This window comes from Nyctereutes procyonoides, unplaced genomic scaffold (genome assembly GCF_905146905.1).
Source record: "Nyctereutes procyonoides isolate TBG_1078 unplaced genomic scaffold, NYPRO_anot_genome, whole genome shotgun sequence".
Lineage (NCBI taxonomy): Eukaryota > Metazoa > Chordata > Mammalia > Carnivora > Canidae > Nyctereutes > Nyctereutes procyonoides.
Window position 1 is genome coordinate 185311 of NW_026575107.1, and position 21025 is coordinate 206335.

Consider the following 21025-nt stretch of genomic DNA (forward strand, 5'->3'; position numbering starts at 1 on the left):
TAAGTTGAAATATGATAGAATTTTATTTTATTTTTAAACTTCATTTTTTATTTTTTATTTATTTATGATAGGCACACAGTGAGAGAGAGAGGCAGAGACATAGGCAGAGGGAGAAGCAGGCTCCATGCACCAGGAGCCCGACATGGGACTCGATCCTGGGTCTTCAGGATCGCGCCCTGGGCCAAAGGCAGGTGCTAAACTGCTGCGCCACCCAGGGATCCCATGATAGAATTTTATATATTGATTTTTGATCTAGCAACCTTTCTAATTTTTAAATTCTAATAATTTATCTGTAGACCTATAATTTTTATGTACATAATTATGCAATCATATTTTTTTCCTTTTTCAAATTCTTATACCTTGTAATTTTGTGTGCATGTGTCATTATTGTACTTGCTAGGGTTTCCAATACAATAGTAAACAGAAGTAGGAATAATGGTGGCTACAAATTATTCTCAATCTAAAAGGGAAAGGTTTTGGGGGATCCCTGGGTGGCTCAGCGGTTTAGTGCCTGCTTTTGGCCCAAGGCGTGATGCTGGAGTCCCGGGATCGAGTTCCGCATCAGGCTCCCTGCATGAAGCCTGCTTCTCCATCTGCCTCTCTGTGTCTCTCATGAATCAATAAATAAAATATTAGAATAAATAAATAAAAGTGAAGGCTTTTAATGTCTTACCATTAAATATTATATTTGCTATGGCTCAAATGTACACTTTGATTAAGAGGCATGCATATTTGTAGCAGAACACCTTGTCCTCAGCCCACTTCCTCTAGAAATGTAGGGCAAGCCTTGTAAAGCCTTGTAAATCTTCCAAAAGCCCTGCCCCTGTTCTTGTGGTGGCCCAGGTGTCCTACAGAGAGGAAAGGGGAGGGGAGGAATTCTCACTAATGCTTCAGTTACAGATGGATCTAGTGGGGCAATCTGCTTTTGGGGATTGCAGTTGCTCTTCAGCCCAACACTGACACCATCTGGATGGAGGAAGAATGAACCATTGCAACCAATGTGTTGAACTTAGAGCAGTACGGTGATTACTCAAAAACCCTGGCCATTAACCTTTGTGTGGACAATTGGACTGCTCTAAAGGGATTCATCCTATGGCTTGGACAATGAGAAGCTCTTGTATGACCAGTATGCATGGAAACAGGGGAGCCTGGCAGACTTACTTGATGGAGCAGGAGACTTGTCCTCAGGGTCGTGAGTTTGAGCCCTACGATGGGTGTGGTGATTACTTAAAAAATTTTTTTTAAATTTTTAAATAAAAAAATATATATGTGGAAAGACTTTGGGGTTCACCTTCAAGATCATCAGTGTCTTCCCATGTGTAAGGCACTGATACCCCCTAGCAATCAGGAAGCTAATGCCCTATTTCTGGTACAAGTCCTAGCAACTGGCCCTTCAGTAGATATAGCAAATTGGGTGCATAGAAAGAGTGGCCACTGAAGTGCTCAGATGGGATGGCATTTTGCCAAGGATGCTGGGTTGCCCTTGAAATACAGTGACTTGGGGACACCTGGGTGGCTTAGCAGTTGGGCACCTGTCTTCTGTTCAGGTTGTGATCCTGGGATCCGTAATCGAGTCCCACATCGGGATCCCTGCATGGAGCCTGCTTCTTCCTCTGCCTATGTCTCTGCCTCTGTCTCTCACTCTGTGTCTTTCATGAATAAATAAATCTTAAAAAAAGAAAGAATTACAGTGAGTTAGTGAGTGGTTGGGAAACTGATTATATTGTCCCCCTCCCTCTGAATGAAGGTTCTAAATATGCCCTGGTTTGTGTAGACACTGCATCTGGTTGAACCTGAGCTCTTCCCTGTCACTGTGCAAATCAGGTTGCTACCATTAGGGACGTAGAGAAACTGAGTGCCAAGTACTCCTACTCCATAGACAGTATTTAGGAGTCACATTTCAAAGGTCATGATATGCAAAACTGGGCAAAAGAACATGGGATTGAATGAAGGTTTCATCTCCCCTATGACCTGCAAGCAGCAGGATTGGTAGAAAGGAAAAATAGAATATTAAAGCAGCAGGCTAAATTATTACAAGTAAAACCACTTTGGCTGGGTGGACTAAGGTCCTGCCCTAGGCTTTAATACTTTTAAATGATCAACCAGTAGGGCCTCTTGCTCTATATGCCAGACTGCAGACTCCTGCTGAGACACTCAATGTCATAAAAGTATAAAAATCATGGGAAACAGCCATTGCCCCAACTCTTACTGTGGATCAATGTGCTAGGCTGCTGAGAGCACCAAGCCCCTTGGGACGCCAAGCGGTGATCCTGGAGACTCAGGATGGAGTCCGACATTGGGCTCCCTGCATGGAGCCTGCTTCTCCCTTTGCCTGTGTCTCTGTCTCTCTCTCTCTCTGTGTGTCTCTCATGAATAAATAAAATCTTAAAAAAGAAAGAAAGAAAGAAAGAAAGAAAGAAAGAAAGAAAGAAAGAAAGAACACCAAGCCTCATTGTGCCTGAAAAAGGAATCATCTAGAATTTGCAATGGGAATGGGTGAGTTACTTTTCACCCCTGGGTGAGGGCGAACTACTCAATCTCACTAGAATCCTGTTGTCTTGCTACAAGCTGCACCTGTTGAAATGTATTCTACCTGGAATGGAACGTGCAGCAGATGAAGAGGGGAAGGGAGGCGCTGGGTATCCTCATGTGGCATATCTCACCCCTAGTCCATCTCCTCACACTTGACGGTGCTGTAGGATATAAACAACCAGGTCAAGTTCCTAAAGCTGCCAACCTCCTCAAGGCCAGATGGGCCCATTCTGTTGTCACTGGTACAGTTATTTGACTGCCATGTTTCTCCCTCTCTATTGGCCTGGAGAAAAACGTAGCATATGTAGAAATCCTTACTATGGGGCGCCTGGGTGACTCGGTTAAGTGTCTGCCTTCCCAGGTTGGGTCAAGATTTCTGGGGGCGGGGGGGTGGTCCAAGGATTGAGCCCCACTTTGGGCTTCCTGCTCAGTGGGGAGCCTGCTTCTCCCTCTGCTCCACCCCCCTTGCTCCTGTGTGCTCACTCCCTCTTTCTCTCCCTCCACCTCAAATAAATAAATAAAACATTAAAAAAAATCCTTGCTGTATTTACCCAACAAGCCTTAAATGATAGCTGGCAAAGCCTGTGTTTACTGACAACTGAAATGTCTCTAATGAGAAAAACTGTGCCCAAGACAGGATGGCCTTGGACATTATTACTGCCTTGTAAGGAGGCACCTGTGGCATTATCCAGAGAATGCTGTGTGGTCATAGTTGATGATTCTGCTCATGTATCATCATTATTAAATCGCATGAGAATACACGTGAACACCCTGAGTGATTTAAACTCTAGCCTAGGGGAATTAATAAATCATGGGGCTCTTGGTTGAAAAAAGTTTATTACTTATTTTGGGAATTATTATCTTAATCTGTGTTTTCTCTTGCATGTGCCTGTATTTCTGCTATGGTATCTGCCTCCAGTGCAGCCAGAGAGCCACCAAATGAGCCAACTCTGTGCTAATGAAACCCTTTGCTCACCCCTCAGGGCACACTTGAGAAGAGGGCATGCAAGATTTTAAGAGCCTGGCGCACAAGAAGTAGTGTTGGAGAAAATCAACCAAGAAGATGTGATTGCTGGTTGACCTGTGACCCAGCCCTGGGCAGTTGGAGGCTCCTCACCCCCTCCCATGTCCTTGGAATGTATGTTCTGTCCACTGTTCCCACAGTGGGGGCCATTTTCAAGGACAGAGCCTTGAGGGAGCAAGGTTTTGTTGAGACCGTCTGGACGGCACACGTGACTGAGTCCACGGAAGACCTCTCTACAACTTTGAAGACTGGCAGGCAGATTCCGAGATCCACTCATCTTGTGGCTGCCCAAAGCAAGGCTCATAAATTAGTTCCCTGGCTTAGTAACTCTGCCACCTACTAATCTGGAATGCTCGGTCTCTTTCTGCTGTCTTTCATTGCCCTCCGTGTGGGGCGCCAGTTACAGATTTCCCTGGGAAAAGTCATGAGGTTACAACCAACAGGGTAGAAGGCAAGAGTTTTTGCTTTTGTTCTTCACCCTGTGAACTTCAAGCATTTATTTAGAAGGTCCTAGTTCACACCTGGAATATTTCTGGAGCTCTTTTTTACTTCTGCTGAAGTATAATGCCTTATTCAGTAGAGTGCACAGCAGGGTGCAAGGTACTTTCAGGAAAAGTATCTCACTTTTTTTTTTTTTTAAGATTTTATTTGGAGCAGCCCGGGGGCTCAGCGGTTTAGCGCCACCTTCAGCCCGGGATGTGATCCTGGAGTCCCGGAATTGAGTCCCGCATTGGAGCCTGCTTCTCCCTCTGCCTGTGTCTTTGCCTCTCTTTCTCATGAATAAATAGATCTTAAAAAAATATTTATTTATTTGAGAGAGAGCAAGAGAACACAAGCAGAGGGAGGGGCAGAAGAAGGAGAAGCAGGTTCCCCACTGAGCAGGGAGTCCCATGCAGGGGAACCCCCCGGACCCTGAGATCATGACCTGAGCTGAAGGCAGACGCTTAGCTGAGCCATCCAGGTGCCCCACGTTTGATTTTTACAATTCAACTGCTATTATATAAACACAAAAGTATTCCAAATCATGTACAAAAGAAACCTGCCCTCATCTATGACTCTTTCCCACCCTGAGGCATCAATGTTGACAACCAAAAAGCCCTATTTTGGGAGGTGCCTGGGTGGCTTACTCGGTTCAGCATTTGACTCCTTTGATTTCAGCTCAGGTCATGATCTCAAGGTTGTGAGGTTGAGCCCTATGTCTGGGTCTGTGTTGTTCCAATTTAATTTAAAATTTTTTATTTTTATTTTTTAATTTTTATTTATTTATGATAGTCACACACACACACACAGAGAGAGAGAGAGAGAGAGAGAGAGAGAGAGAGAGAGAGAGGCAGAGACACAGGCAGAGGAAGAAGCAGGCTCCATGCCGGAGCTCGACATGGGACTCGATCTCAGGTCTCCAGGATCACGCCCTGGGCCAAAGGCAGGCGCTAAACCGCTGCACCACCCAGGGATCCCTAATTTAAAATTTTTAAAAAGATTTTATTTATTTATTCATGAAAGATAGAGGAGAGGCAGAGACACAGGCAGAGGGAGAAGCAGGCTCCATGCAGGGAGCCCAATGCAGGACCTGATCCTGGGACTCCAGGATCACACCCTAGGCTGAAGGCAGATGCCCAACCGCTTAGCCACCCAGGTGTCCCATCGTTATAATTTTAGTATATGTGCTGCTGAATCGAGCACAATGTCTGGCTCTGTGCTGGGCCTGGACCCTGCTTAAGATTCTCTCCCTCTCCTGCTCCCCTCTGCTCATTCTCTTTCTTTCCCTAAGAAAACAAAACAAAAAACCCAAAACCCTATTTTGTCTTACTCTTCTGTGATTTTTTAAAAGATGTTATTTACTCATTCATGAGAGACACAGAGAGAGAGAGAGACACAGGCAGAGGGAGAATCAGGCTCTCCACAGGGAGCCCAATGCAGGACTTGATCCCTCCCCTGACCTGTGATCACATCCTAAGCCAAAGGCAGACGCCAAACCACTGAGCCACCCAGGCGTCCCTGTGATTTTGTTGAAAACTGATTTTCCCAGGGCACCTGGGTGGCTCAGTCAGCAAGGTGCCTGCCTTCAGCTCAGGTGATGATCCCAGGGTCCTGGGATTGAGCCCTGCATTGGATTATTTGCTTCCAGGGGAACCTACTTCTCCCTTCCCCTCTGCCTGCTGCTTCCCCCACTTGTGCTCTCTCTCTCTTAAGAAACAAAACCGGTTTTGCCAACTATATTCAACTGTCTCAGTACAGAACATTTTGAGACTCATTTTGAGATTTTGCCAGGCATGTGGAAGGGCAACAGGGCAAGACAACCAAGATAAGATGGTGATCCAGGTCGTTAACTACATAATCCAGACTTTAAAGAATTGAATGAGACCAGCGAGTGCTACTAGATCAGAAGAACATTGAGGCATCAAGTCACAAGTTCTCTTTGAGGTTGCATCGAAGCTAGGGAAGGTCAGTACAAACCAGCTGGAAGAACAGAAAAAAAGTTAAGAGGAAAGTGTCTAGGGGATCCCTGGGTGGCTCAGCGGTTTAGCGCCTGCCTTTGGCCCACGGTGTGATCCTGGAGTCCCGGGATCGAGTCCCATGTCGAGCTCCGGCATGGAGCCTGCTTCTCCCTCTGCCTGTGTCTCTGCCTCTATCTCTCTCTATGTCTATCATAAATAAATAAATAAATAAATAGATAGATAGATAGATAGATATAATAAATAAATAAATAAAAACTTTAAAAAAGTGTCTACAGTTTGAGATTTCCAGTGTGAAATACCCGTATAACAAGGTCAGATCTTTACCATAAGTGAGTGAAAGTCAGTGAGTTTCAGAAATTTCAAAAAGTATAAGGCTTAGATGTTGGATGGTTCATACTTATGAAATGAAAAATCACACTGATATCAAAGTCCGATGAGAGCTGGGGAGAGACCAGAGCAGGGGTAGATAAGGATCTAGTTTCTTTACTGATCATTTTCCTTACTCCCACTCAAGCTCCAACTTCTTGTCTCATGTCCTTATGTCCACTGGTATCATCTTTTTGCCTTCACTTCCTTGTCCATGGTTCATGTGTCTGTTCCCTCTGGCAGAAAACCTGAATAAGCCTGCTTCTCTCTTTTAGTCACACACACCAGATTAAGAAAATCACCCTTCCAGGAGCATCATTATGTTTGCAGAGAAAAGTCAAAAGGGGCTGGTTAGAGATATGTTGACAGATGGCAGGATATATCAAACCCTTTAGATCCTACAGTGGGTTTCCCTTTCATTCTCTGAATATTTCCACAGAGGCTAGTCATTTATTCATTGTTTTTTTTTTAAAAAACAAAATCAATGAATATATGTCATACAGAAAAACTTCAAATCCATAGTAGGGAAACAAATGTTTAGAAACTCCCCTACAGGGTGCCTTGGGTAGCTCAGTGGTTGAGCGTCTGCCTTTGGCTCAGGTCATGATCCCGGGGTCCTGGGATGGGATGGAGTCCTGCAACAGACTCCCTACTGGGAGCTGCTTCTCCCTCTGCCTATGTCTCTGCCTCTTTCCTGAATAAATAAATCTTAAAAAAAAAACCCAAAAAACCAAACCTCTTTACACTCACCTCATCCAGTTCTACTCCACAAAGTTAACAATTGTTCTAATTTTTTGTTTATCCTTCTAAAACTCCACTTACACATGAGAATGGTGTCACACAATATATTTCACAAGACAGTCCATGTGTTTAACATATATCAAAATGTGTTAAATCTGGAAAACAATTTAAACAAATATGTTAAATCCCCAGAACAAAGTGATCTTCCTAAAACACATTTGAAAATTTCAATGGAAAAAAAAGAAATTTCAAATAGGGGATGCCTAGGTGGCTCAGGGGTTGAGCATCTGCCTTTGGCTCAGGGCGTGATCCCAGGGTCCTGGGATTGAGTCCCACATCGGGCTCCCTCTTAAATAAATAAATAAAATATTAAAAAAATAAAAATAAAAATAAAATTTAAAGAGGTAAAGAGATAAAAGTTATGGAGAAGGTGCAAGAAATTTGAAATCCTCTTGCATTGGAACGTTAACAGCATTGAGTGTATAAACACTATATATGAAACACAAATTGATACAGCCTAGAATATTTGCTAGGTTGTAACCGAAAAGACAGTGTTTATAGCTAAGAGATGCAAGCAGAAATTGAAGCTTAGGCATTAGGAACTGGTACCTTTTTTTTTAAGATTGTATATCTATTCATGAGAGACACAGAGAGGCAGAGACACAGGCCAAGGGAGAAACAGGCTCCTCAGGGGGAGCCCCATGCAGGACTCGATCCCAGGACCCCGGGATCATGATTTGAGCTGAAGGCAGGCGTTCAACCACTGAGCCACCCAGGTGTCCCCCTCCCCACCCTTTTTAAAGAAGAAGTAGGATTTATTGACAGACATGAATAGGGAGGGGGCAGTGTCCAGGTTCTCATGAGTGCAGAGCCCACCATTTTTCCAGGGGGCCATGAGTAGGGATATATTTGACCCCACAGCCATCTGGGATGAGCGGCTTTTCAGTCACCATGTCTTCAAATCCGTCCACATTAAACTTAGTAAAGCTCCACTGCTTTGAGTTGTGGAGCTTCTGGCAGCCAGGGAACTTGAACTTGGCCCTATATAGGACCTCAATCAGCCACTCCTTGTCTTTCAGTTTGGTACAGATGGACACGATGACGTGGCCAGTGTGGGCCCTTGGCCACTGTGCCCTGGGGCTTCCCAAGGCACCTGGCATACCTTTCTGGAACCTGTCAGCCTCAGCACAAGACAACACCTTGATGTAGATGATGTGGAAGGGGTGGAGCCTCACTCGGATGTGAAAACCATCTTTGCCACAGCTTTTCACCATGTACTTGCTGGAACAAATATGGGCAGCCTCCGGAGCTTCAAAGACTGCACATATCCATCAGACACTATCTGGCCACATGGTGGGAACTCATCCACTTTTGCCTTCTTCTGCCCCACATCAAAGATGCAGATTTTGGCATCAGGGGCACCTCTGCAGAAGGGAGATTTTGGATATGACCTATTCTTCCAATACTACTAACACCTGGCGGAGCAGCAGCCCATGGCGGCACCAGGTTCTTCAGTGGCTGGGAAGGAAAAGAGAGGAACTGGTTCCTATTGGTAAAATCACATTTCCCAGCAGTTCAGTTTTCTCATTTATGGTTTAGAATGATGATCAAGTTGAGATAATGCATTAAAAATTGTATATAAATATACATATATAAAAATTCTATATAAAGGCTACTACTTTTAAAAATGTTGATGTTCTGGGATGCCTGGATGGCTCAGCGGTTGGGTGTCTGCCTTCGGCTCAGGGTGTGATCCCAGGATCCGGGATCAGGTCCCGCATGGGGCTCCCTGAGAGGAGCCTGCCTCTCCCTCTGCCTGTCTCAAGTGATTAAATAAAATCTTAAATTAAAAAAAGGTGATGTTCTTTTCTTTTTTTTAAGATTTCATTCATTTATTCATTTTTAAAACAATTTATTTATTTATTCATGAGACACACACACACACAGAGAGAGAGAGAGATAGAGAGGCAGAGACAGAAGCAGGCTCCATGCAGGGAGCCTGATGTGTGACTCGATCCCGGGTCTCCAGGATCACACCCTGGGCCAAAGGCAGGCCCTAAACCGCTGAGCCACCGGGCTGCCCTCATTCACTTATTCATGAGAGATACAGAGAAAGAAAGGCAGAGACACAGGCAGAGGGAGAAGCAGGACTGGATCCCGGAACACATCTGGAGCTGAAGGTGCACGCTCAACCGCTGAGCCACCCAGGTGTCCCCAAAATGTTGATGTTCTTATCTTAATTTTTTCCAGTCATGTGAGGTTCTACCAATAGGAGACACAGAAAAGACAAGCGTCATAAATATTCAGTGTCTAAGGAACAAAAAGACAAGATTATGAATTCTATACCGCAATCAATAAACATCTAATGGTTGTAGTTGTATATTTGATAATATGGCTACATGGTAGATGGTGTCGTGTCTGTGTAGCCATATGCATTTTTCATGTTGAGCAGAATAACAAATAGGGCAGTCAACAGTTCTTTGTGTCACCAGCCAGAACAAGAAGTTTCTTTTTTTACATGTATTCTTACTTTATTAAATCTTGCTAGCATTCTTTAAAGGAAGAACACACAGATAAGTAGGTTACACTGAAGAAATCTAATTTTTATAGGAGAATTAAGAAGCTTTGGGGCGCCTAGGTGGTTCAGTCGGCTAAACGTCTGCCTCTGGCTCAGGTCATGATCTCAGTGTCCTGGGATGGAGCCCCATGTCACTGTTGGGCTCCCTGCTCAGCGAGGGGCCTGCTTCTCCCTCTCCCTCTGTTGCTCCCCCTGCGTGTGCTAGTTCTTTCTCTGTCTGTCTCTGTCAAATAAATAAAATCTTAAAAAAGAAAGGAAAAGAAAAAGCCTTTAAGACACTTCCAGAAGGACATCTGATGGCTCAGTGGTTGAGCGTCTGCCTTTGGCTCAGGGTGTGATCCCGGAGTCCTGGGATCCAGTCCCACATGAGGTTCCCTGCAGGGACCCTCCTCCCTCTGCCTGTACCTCTGCCTCTCTCTGTGTCTCTCGTGAATAAATAAAATCTTTTAAATATATATATATATAAAGACACTTTCAGGTATTATCTTCAGTGATACTTATCTTTATTCTGGGACTTCCAGTCATATTCCACCCCTACAGCTACCACAAATGCAGCAAATCCCTATTTGAATAATGCACCAAAGGAAACATAGTTTGCAAAGCCAGCCAATGGTTGGCTCCAAGCTTCCTAGCAGCCCCATGGATCCCTCGGCCTACGTGCAGTCAGCTTCTCCTGGACAGATTGAAATGGTTTTCCTTCTGTCTTCCACTGTTTATAATCTGGAAGTTCCAGTTTAGTAGGACAGCGTCTGATAGCAATCTGACCTCTCGTAGCACTTAATTTTCAACCCTCCAGCCAGAACCAAAGGGAAACGGTGGTGTATGAAAAGTTTTTGGGGTATCTGAGAATTATGGGACACAATCTGTCTCTAAAAGTCAATATAGGGACACCTGGGTGGCTCAGCGGTTAAACGCCTGTCTTTGACTCAGGGTGTGATCCTCAGGGTGTGATCCTGGGGTCCTGGGATTAAGTCCCACATTGGGCTCCCTGCATGGAGCCTGCTTCTCCCTCTGCATCTCTCATGAAAAAATAAATAAATAAAATCTTTAAATAAATAAAAGTCAATATGTTCCTTTTTTACTTCCTTAAAACTTAGTGTTCTACATATAAAACAATCTTACCTCTTGGATATTTTCTTACCTCTTGGATATTTCTGCTTGTACATATCTTTATTGTATCTCCTCCTCCTTTTATGAAACCATTGATTTATCTAAAAAAGTGAAGTTAGGGAAATGAACCAAGGAATAAGGTCACTGGTTTATATGGGTGATAGCACTACACAGGTGACTCTTTCAATAAAGAAACATGTTGTCATACCTGTTCTACTGTCATGTTAAATTCAAATGCCAGTGATTGGCGATCTCTTCTTGTGGGGCATTTGTTTAACTTAAACATTGCCCAGAGAGTGTCCATGAGGGGTTTGCTGACAAATCGTTCCTGGGGACATTGTTCTTCCTTTTCCTCTTCCTCTTCCAGTTTTTCTTCTACTTCCACTTCTTTTTCTTCTTTTTCTCTCCATTTTTCTTTTCTCCTTTCATCTTCATGATGATTCCTATTTGATTGCTCTGGATTTTGACCACAAAGCATAGCTGGTTCTTTCTGTATAGCAAAATCTGTGGAATCAAATCAAACTGCAGCTAAATTTGACTTTTAAATCGTAGTCAACATTCTTCAGTGAAAGAATATATTTGATTCTCATAAAGTAACAGTGTTGTCCATTGTTGGAAAAAAGAGAGGAAAGGAAAAGCAAAATTATTAAAATCAAAGACATTCATAAAAACATCAGTTTAGGGCAGCCCTGGTGGTGCAGCGGTTTAGTGCCACCTGCAGCCCGGGGTGTGATCCTGGAGTCCCGGGATCGAGTCCCACATCGGGCTTCCTGCATGGAGCCTGCTTCTCCCTCTGCCTGTGTCTCTGCCTCTCTCGCTCTCTCTGAATGAATAAATAAATAAATCTTTAAAAAAAATAAAAAGATCAGTTTAAAAATAATTTACATTTGGATTTAAATATAGACTGAGTAGGAAAGGGGCTATGTATTGAAATTAATATGTCTTCTTGTGATGTTAGTAAAAAATAGGGACGCCTGGTGGCTCAGCTGTTGAGCGTCTGCCTTTGGCTCAGGGCTTGATCCTGGTCCCAGGATGGAGTCCCGCATTGGGCTCCCTGCGAGGAGCCTGCTTCTCCCTCTGCCTCTCTCTCTCTCTCTCTCTCTCTCTCTCTCTCTCTCTCTGTATCTCTCATGAATAAATAAATAAAATCTTTTTTAAAAAAAGTAGGTTACATTGGGGTGCCTGGGGTGGCTCAGTCAGTTAAGTGTCCAACTGTTGATTTTTCCTGAGGTCATGAGATCAGAGTTGTGATATCAAGCCTCATGTAGAGGCCCTCAGGCTCCATGCTCAGTGCAGAGTCGGCTTGAGATTCTCTTTCTCCTTCTCTCTCTACCTCTCCCCCTGCTTATTCTCTCTATACATACATATATACATACATACAATCTAAAAAAAAAATTCACCTTGAAAAAATTATAAATGACCTTACTTTATTATTTTTTTTAAATGACCTTACTTTAAGGACTATCTAGGCTTTTTATTTTCTCTTGAGAGAATTTTGGCAAGATATATTGTTTTTAGAAATTTGTTCATGTTTCAGTTTTTCCCAGGATATTTCTGGCATGCACCCATAAACTGACATCATCATCATCATCATCATCATTATTATTAATTATTTTAAGTTAGGTTTATACTGAATGTGGGGCTTGAACTTAGGACCTCTAACTAAGAGTTGCATGTTCTATTGAACAAGCCAGCTAGACACCCAATAATTATTAATAAACCACTTTTTACTATAAAGTACTCTGGTTAAAACTACATATAATCCCTCTACTTATACTATTAAAGAAATCAAATCAGTAATTTAAAAATGACCAAGATAAGGCCTCTGGGTAGCTTCATTGGTTAGGCATCTGACTCTTGATTTTGGCTCAGATCATGATCTCAGGGTCATGGGATTGAACTATGCATTGGCCTCTGCACTCAGCATGGAGTCTACTTGTCCCTCCCCTTCCTCCCACTCTCTTCCTCTCTCTCTTTTTCTCTTGGATAAATACATAAAAATCTTTTTTCAAAAGGAAAAGAGGCTACCTGGGTGGCTCAGTGGCTGAGCATCTGACTTTGGCTCAGGTAGTGGTCCTGGGATCCTGGGATCAGGTCCTGCATAAGGCTCTGTACAGAGAGCCTGCTTTTCCCTCTGCCAAAGTCTCTGCCTCTCTCTCTGTGTCTCTCATGAATAAATAAGTAAAATCTTTTTAAAAAATAATAAAAAAGGATAAAAATAACCAAAACACATCAGAAAAAGAATATATTCAAGAACTTAGTAGAAAGCAATAGTCATTGAGATGGTAAAGTATTGTACAGATGGACAAATTAACTACTGAAACTGAAAGAGAATCTAAAAACAGATCCAGGGGATCCCTGGGTGGCTCAGCGGTTTAGCGCCTGCCTTCAGCCCAGGGCATGATCCTGGAGTCCTGGGATCGAGTCCCACATCAGAGACACAGGCAGAGGGAGAAGCAGGCTCCATGTACCAGGAGCCCTACGCGGAACTCAATCCTGAGACTCCAGGACTGCGCTCTGGACCAAAGGCAGGCACTAAACCGCTGAGCCACCCAGGGATCCCCATAATAATATATTTTAAAAGCTCAAAAACCAAGGGACATTGGAGTGACTCAGTGAGTTAAGCAATTGACTCTTGGTTTCAGCTCAGGTCATCATCTCAGGGTCGTGAGATGGAGCCCTGCATGAAGCTCCATGTTCAGCACAGAGTGTGCTCAAGATTCTCTCTCCTTCTCCCCACCGCCCCCCGGCCATGCTCCTCCCCTTGGTCTCTCTCTCTCTCTCTAAATAAATAAAATCTTTAAAAGCTCAAAAACCAAGTAATATTATTGAAGGGCACATGAATATGTGATAAAAACTATAAAACTAAGGCAATAATAAAATTCAGGAAGATGGGGATCCCTGGTGGCGCAGCGGTTTAGCGCCTGCCTTTGGCCCAGGGCGCAATCCTGGAGACCCGGGATCGAATCCCACGTCGGGCTCCTGGTGCATGGAGCCTGCTTCTCCCTCTGCCTGTGTCTCTGCCTCTCTCTCTCTCTCTCTCTCTCTCTGTGACTATCATAAATAAATAAAAATTAAAAAAATTATTTAAAAAATTCAGGAAGATGGTTAGAAAAACAGGATAGACTAGAGGAGGGATACAGCAAATAGATGAAATGTATGGATAAAGCTATACTTACATTGGTAATGTTACATTACTATATTATTATTTTTTTATTTTTATTTTTTAAAGATTTTACTTATTCATGAGAGACAGAAAGAGGCAGAGACACAGGCAGAGGGAGAAGCAGGCTCCACGCAGAGAGCCCGATGTGGGACTCAATCCTGGGACCCTGGGATCACGACCTGATCTGAAGGTGGCACTAAACCACTGAGCCACCGGGGCTGCCCACTATATTATTTATATATATATATTTAGTACACAGTATATGTTAGTACATAGTTTTATATTTCATAAAATATATTGTTTTTGGAGTTGGTTGGTTGATTATGGGGATCCCTGGGTGGCTCAGTGGTTTAGTGCCTGCCTTTGGCGCAGAGCGCAGTCCTGGAGTCTCGGGATCGAGTCCCACGTCCGGCTCCCAGCATGGAGCCTGCTTCTTCCTCTGCCTGTGTCTCTGCCTCTCTCTGTCTGTCAGAGACAGAGGTTGGTTCTTGCATGTTCATGAGATTGATTTGGTTATAAATTAAATATATATCAAATATGTATTTGTATATTTCAAATATTACATATAATTTTAAAATATTTTATTTATTTGTCTTGAGAGAGAGAGAAAAAGAGCACAAATGAGGGGGAAGTGCAGAGGAGAGGGAGTCTAAAATAGGGCTCGATACCAGGAACCCTGGGATCATGACCCGAGCTGAAGGCAGATGCTTAATTGACTGAGTCACCCATGTGTACCTACATATAATTTTTAAAAAAGTAACCTCTAGGGGCACCTGGGTGGCTCAGCAGTGGAGCATCTGCCTTCAGCTCAGGGCATGATCCCAGACTCCTGGGATCGAGTCCCACACTGGGCTCCTTGCAGGGAGCCTGCTTCTCTCTCTGCCTGTGTATCTGCCTTTCTCTGAGTCTCTCATGAATAAACAAATAAAATCTTAAAAAAATAAAATAAAACAAACACACTTCATATATTATACTATGGAATATAATACAGCAATAAAAGTATTCAGTCGATCAATAAATACTAACATGGAAAGAGGGAAGTCCCAGATATATTTGAAATCAAAGAACCACTTTAAATTAACACATATGGGCATCCCTGGGTGGCTCAGCGGTTTAGCGCCTGCCTTCAGCCCAGGGTGTGGTCCTGGAGTCCCAGGATCGAGTCCCACATCAGGCTCCCTGCATGGAGCCTGTTTCTTCCTCTGCTTGTGTTTCTGTCTCTGTGTCTCTCATGAATAAATAAATAAAATCTTAAAAAAATAAATTAACACATACAGTAGAACACATTTATTAGAAAAACTAATCTTTTTTTTTTTTAAAATACAGAGAGAGAGAGAGGCAGAGACACAGGCAGAGGGAGAAGCAGGCTCCATGCAGGGAGCCCGACGTGGGATTCAATCCTGGGTCTCCAGGATCGTGCCCTGGGCCAAAGGCAGGCACTAAACTGCTGCGCCACCCAGGGATCCCCTGAAAAACAAATCTTATAAATGTTCACATAGTCAGAAAGTTTCACTGGGAAAATCTACCAACATTTAAATAATAAACACTTCACAAATTCTTCCCCAAACCTCAATTCATTCTGTGAGGCCAGTATTACTTACCCTGTGTTATCAGTCAGGGTTCATCTAGAGAAATAGAACCAGTAGGAGATGTATATTAAGAGACTTATTGCAAAGGAATTGGCTTACACAGTTAGGGGAACTGTCCAGGCAAGTCTGAAATCCGTGGAGTGGCCATCAGAAAAGGAAGGCTGGCACTCTTGGGCATCTGGTGAAGCAGCTCTCCACAGGCAGAATTTATTCTCTTCAGAGAAGCTTCAGCTCTACCCCCCCCCTTTTTTTTTAAGATTTTGTTTATTTACTCATGAGAGACACACAGAGGCAGAGACACAGGCAGAGGGAGAAGCAGGCTCCATGCAGGGAGCCTGATGCAGAACTCGATCCCAGACCCTAGGGTCAGGCCCTGAGCCAGAGGTAGAAGTTCAACCGCTGAGCCACCCAGGTGTCCCTACCTCAGCTCTACTCTTAAAACCTTAACTGATTGAATTAGTAGGCTTACTCAGTCTATCTAGGATAATCTCCCCTCCTTCAAGTCAACTGATAAGAAATTTAAATTAGATTTATAACTTTAAAATACTACCAATACCTACATTAGTGTTTGAGTAACTGGGATCTTTAGCCTAGGTAAGTTGCACATAAAACTGACCATCACACCCTGATGCCAAAACCAGACAGATATTTTAAGAAAAGAAAACCAATTTTTTAAAGATTTATTTGACAGAAAGACAGAGAGAATGAGTGAGAGGGGTAGGAGAGAATCCCAAGCAGACTCCCTGCTGAGTGTGGAGCTGGAAGTAGGGCTCAATCTCACGACCCTAAGACCTGAGCCTAAAGCAAGAGTCAGACATCCAACCGACTGACTGCACCATCTACATGCCCCTCCCACCCCCATCTTACTTGAAGTATCAGGAGCTTTCAAAGTGTCAGGAGTCCTCTCCACCTTGAAAAGCTTTCTTCTCATAGCTTCCAGCACATCATCTTTTTCCGAGTTTCCTTTTAAATCAATGGCTGCTCCCTCAAATTTTCTTTGGGGTGCCTGGCTCGGTCAGTTGGTAGAACACGCAACTCTTGGTCTCAGGATAATGAATTTGAGCACTGCATTGGGTTTAGAGATTATAAATAATTAAACTTTAAAAGAAAAAAACCACAGTTTTCTTTGCTCCTTCTCTTTCCTCCTACCTTTCCCCAGCCTTGGTCCTATTGAGTCACTCAAGGCTAAATCCCTAGATCTCTTCTCTCCTATTTATACATGGTCCTAGCCTCAGTAATCCATTCTGAAGGATTTAATGCCATCCAAATGGTGACTACTTGCAGGTTTTTATCCCTAGGCTCATATATCCAGCTCCTAATTCAATATTTCTGCCTTGATGTCCACCAGGCTCAGTCACAGTCCCTTTCACTGAACCCTGACCCACTTTCAGTGCCCCCCACTTGAGCAATGCCAAGTCCATTTGTCCAGCTAATTGAGTTAAAAACCTTGGTGGTATCTTTGATTATTTTCCTTTTCTCATAATCCAAATTCAATTTGTCAGAAAAATCTTGCTTTTCTTCCTTCAAAATTCTCAGAATACTACCACTTCTTAACCACCATTATCTGTAGATATATTTCATAACTCTCACTTTTTGTCTTTGCCCTTCCCACCTCATAGTCTGCTTCCAACATAGAAGAATAGTCCTTTAAAAATATAAACTAGGGGATCCCTGGGTGGCTCAGTAGTTTAGCACCTGCCTTCAGCCCAGGGCTTGATCCTTGAGTCCCAGGATCGAGTCCCACATCAGGCTCCCTGCGTGGAGTCTGCTTCTCCCTCTGCCTGTGTCTCTGCCTCTCTCTCATGAATAAATAAATAAAATCTTAATAAAAATACAAACTAGGTAATACCATTACTCAAAAGTTGACAATGCCTTCCTATTTTTTTTTTTTCAGAGCAAAAGCCAAAGACTTGGGATCCCTGGGTGGCGCAGCGGTTTGGCGCCTGCCTTTGGCCCAGGGCGCGATCCTGGAGACCTGGGATCGAATCCCACATCGGGCTGCCGGTGCATGGAGCCTGGTTCTCCCTCTGCCTATGTCTCTGCCTCTCTCTCTCTCTGAGTATCATAAATAAATAAAAAATTAAAAAAAAAAGCCAAAGACTTTACAACAGCTTAGAAAATCCTATAGGATTTGATTTCTTGCTACCTTTCAGATTTCTACTACCATTTCCCTTCACTCCCTTTGCTCCATCCCCTCTGGTTGCCAGGCTTTTTAATAAACAAGCCAAGAACAGTCTCAGTTTAGGGGGCTGCTATTTCCTCTGCCTACAAAGTTACTTCTCCAGATAAAAGCACAACTTTTTCTCCTACCTTCAGTTTACTCTCCAAGTACATTTATTGGTGAAACAGTGACCAGAAATGAGACTTGAGTCAGTATTTGGTGAGACACTTAGGGTTTTTGGATTAGGGTCGGAGGGTAAATGGAAACTACTGGGGAGTTTTAATCTGGGTTGTGATCAGGTAAAATTTATATTGGAAAATTGATTAGAGCTATTCTAATCTGGGGACCATCAGGAGGCTGAAGTCTTTTCCAACTCAGGCTAAGGCTGAATATTTAAGACTACTGAATACCATTGAAGAGTTTTAAGGGATGAGATAAACCACAGAGTAAAGAATAGATTGGATTAACAACAATTAGAGACTAGTTTATTCCCAGGTAGTAGAGATTATAGTGATAATAGTGACTAGAAATAAGATAGGTATCATCTGCATCTTGGTTTGTCAATGGGTTGCAAAAAATGAACAGCCAGTGATAGAGTGGGAAAAGTATATATACAAGTTTAAAAATGAGTGCATTTCCAGTAGGTATGTGAAAAATGTTCAATTTAATCAAGATGTAAAGAAACTAAATATGGGCACCTGGATGGCTCAGTGGTTGAGTGTCTACCTTCAGTTCAGGTCATGATCTCGGGGTCCTGAGATCGAGTCCACATTGGGCTCCCCTGGGGGAGCCTGCTTTTTCCTCTGCCTATGTTTGTGCCTCTCTCATAAATAATAAAAATTATTTATGAATAAATAAATAACATCTTTCTTTTAAGATTTATTTATTTATTTATGATAGACATAGAGAGAGAGAGAGAGAGACAGAGACAGAGACACAGGCAGTGGGAGAAGCAGGCTCCATGCCGGGAGCCAGACGTGGGACTCGATCCCGGGACTCCAGGATCACGCCCTGGGCCAAAGGCAGGTGCCAAACCGCTTAGCCACCCAGGGATCCCTAAATAAATAACATCTTAAAAAAAGAAACTAAATCGTTTTTTTTAATTGAGGTTTTTTTTTTTAAGACTTTATTTATTTATTCATGAGAGACACAGAGAGAGGCAGAGACACAGGCAGAGAGGGAGAAGCAGGCTCCATGCAGAGTTTGATGTGGGACTCGATCCTGGAACTCCAGGATCACGCCCTGGCCGAAGCCAGATACCCAACCGCTGAACCACCCAGGTATCCTAAAAAAGAAACTAAATCTTAATAATGGGATATATGTGTATAAATATGAAAAATATTTGCAATATGATGCAATTTTTATTAAAAATTATATTAACATAAATATTTACTGACCACTAACAACGTAGATGGCAAATATGTGTTTGAGCAATCTAGAATATGTGCCAAAATATTAAAATAGTTTTTTCCTGGCAGATGGGAATGGAAGTGATTCTTTTAATTTTTTATTTGTTTTGCTTGTTTCTAGTTATTAAAAGTTCTGTAATGTGCAGGATTATTGGTGTAATAAAAATAAGTAGAAAAAACAGACAATGCATTTAGGGGATTCAGCATACCCATTTATCCAATTCTTTTAGAATTTCAAGGAAAAGAATGAAAATAATGTCTAGGGTTAGATTTTTTTTTAGCTAAGTAGTTTCCCAGCAAACAAGGGATATAATGTTGTTTTGTGTGGCTCAGTCCATTGAGTGCCTGACTTCAGCTTGGGCCATGGCCCCAGGATCCTGGGATTGAGTCCCATCTTGAATTCCCTGCCCAGCAGGGAGCCTGCTTCTCCCTCATCCCACCACCCTCATGCTTTCTCTCACTATCTCTCTCTCAGATAAATAAAATCTTAAAAAAAAAAAAAAGTGTATTGATTGGAGATGCAACCATTGTACACATTATCTAGTGACTTTCTAGGTAATCCAAGCAACAGACACTCATATCCACCCTAGACACCCCACCTATAACAACAAACCATCTTTATACCAGTGGGTCTTAACTCTTTTTTTTAAATATTTCATTTATTTATTTATTCATGAGTGACAGAGAGAGAGGCAGAGACACAGGCCGAGGGAGAAGCAGGCTCCATGTAAGGAGCCCGACGTGGGACTGGATCCTGATCATGCCCTGTGCGGAAGGCGCTAAACTGCTGAGCCACCCAGGGTTGCCCTTAACTCTTGATACTCATTAAAATCACCTGGGAGAGCCTGGACTGCACCTTAGAGCAATTTGATCAGAACCTCTGTAGGGCAGGGCTCAGGCATTAGCAGCTTCTAAAGTATCTCAGGTGATTCCAATATCCAATCAAGACTAAGCCCACAGCTTTCCATTCATCTCTCCTCTTTTGATTAAATCACAGAGAGATGTTGAAAATGATGATTGTATCAGCACACAATTTTTGGTAGGTATAAATCTGGTTCTCAGAAAGGATTTATGCCTGTTTGATATATTTAAAAAAATAGTAAGTGTGAACTGCTTGGTATACACCGCCCAGGTTAAGGCAACATTGGAAATTAATGTCATCCGCTCTTTTCTTGAGCAAATGAAAAGAAAAAAACAGTGTTGGGAGTATAGTACTTATGGAAGAAGTTTCAGACAAGGAAAGATAGTGAGTGTGTCTGAAGTATAGATTGACAGTGGAAAGACATTTGAAAGTTTGATACTTTGGACAATGGGTTGATAAAGGTCATGTGAAATCATTAGATATTTTGTGCTCTTGTTGATGTTATTTGCCTCTACAGTGGAGATTTTTTAAATGGTGCACAATCTATCTATACTGATATATATTCTGGTGATTTTTAAAAAATTAATTGATCATTGATCAATTAATATTAATTTATTTTAAAGTAAAATAAATTTTACTCTACACCCAACCTGTGGCTCGAACTCATGACCCTGAGAGCTAGAGTCACATGCTCTACTGACAGCCAGACTCTATTCTGGTGAATTCTTAAAATTCCAGAAAATGGGCAGAATTAGTTATACATCTTTTTTAAAAAAAATTTTTTTAAATTTATTTATTCATGAGAGACACAGAGAGAGAGAGGCAGAGACACAGGTAGAGGGAGAAACAGGCTGAATGCAGGGAGCCGGATGTGGGACTTGATCCCGGGACTCCAGGATCACGCCCTGGGCCAGAGGCAGACGCTAAACCGCTGAACCACCCAGGGATCCCACTTTTTTTTTTTTTTTACATTTTATTTATTTATTTGACAGAGAGAGAGAGCACAGAGGGAGAGGGTGAAGTAGACT

General features: G+C 42.7%; 1 pseudogene; it reads right to left on the reverse strand.

Annotated features, from left to right (window-relative positions):
* Positions 1–7979: 7979 nt before the first annotated feature.
* Positions 7980–8617, reverse strand: LOC129514797 (60S ribosomal protein L10-like; annotated as a pseudogene).
* Between the last annotated feature and the right edge of the window lie 12408 nt (positions 8618–21025).